Below are 1,059 nucleotides of genomic sequence, written 5' to 3'. Positions count from 1 at the left end.
TTGAGGGGTAAACTGATGAAATTGAAGGTATAGGGATTAACATGAATTACTCCCAAACCTCATAGGGGTAAACTGAATTTAATTCTTTTCAAATTATGGTATCATAGAGTGTCGGTTTGGTCTGTTCCTAATTAATTCTTTAGCAATTGTCGTGTATTAAACTTTCAAACTATTCATTAGGTTACATTTTTATAGATTGTTAGCATTATTGTAGAGTAATTGTCATAAATTTTATTTATTTAGCATATATATGCCTATAAAAACAAGAAAATTGAAATGCAAAACCGAACCGAATCAAATTGAAATTTATATTCAGTATGGTTTCCGGTTTTGTCAAAACCGAAATAAAACCGCACACATCCCTAGTTGAGAAAGCCTGGTCTATCCCACAAGGAGGTAGTCCAATGGTTAGTATTGAAGGACTCTGGGAAAGCTTTCTCAAATTGGGGCATAACAACTTTTAGAGAAATTTTAAATACACACCCCTAATATCTTAATACACACCCTTTACTTAATACACCACATATCAAGTTTTTCATTTCAGTATTATACTTAATACACATCTCAAACTGCCTAAAATACCCTTAATTTATGAAATATTTCATTATTTAATATAATTAATATATATTTACTATTTGGTACCTCTTTTTACATATTATTTCGTCTAATTTTTGTTAGAAAATTTTTTATTATCATTGTTCAATTTATAATGACACGACCCACCCCGAAATTCACCCTGAAACCCGGAGTAAGTCGTGCGGGGACCACCTCCAAGGAAAATTTACTGAAAAGATTAAGAAAATCTCCCTTGCAGATGGACAACCCTAACTCGAAAATTTCATATTACACTCTTAATTTAACGCTTCTGAATATCACATAATATACAAAATTCTAAAGTATTCAGAGCTACTAAACACAAGCGGAAGCAAGAAAACACGAGTAGGTTGAACAGGTAACCTACTGATGAAAACTGGCCGAAAAGCGGGTGACTATGCCTCGTCTCCTACTAGATCCAACTCGAACTCTGCAGACTGGGCAATTTAAAACGAAGGGCCCAGG

Source organism: Fragaria vesca, linkage group LG7 (assembly GCF_000184155.1).
Source record: "Fragaria vesca subsp. vesca linkage group LG7, FraVesHawaii_1.0, whole genome shotgun sequence".
Lineage (NCBI taxonomy): Eukaryota > Viridiplantae > Streptophyta > Magnoliopsida > Rosales > Rosaceae > Fragaria > Fragaria vesca.
The sequence above is the reverse complement of the archived record's forward strand: the minus strand, read 5'-3'. Positions refer to the sequence as shown.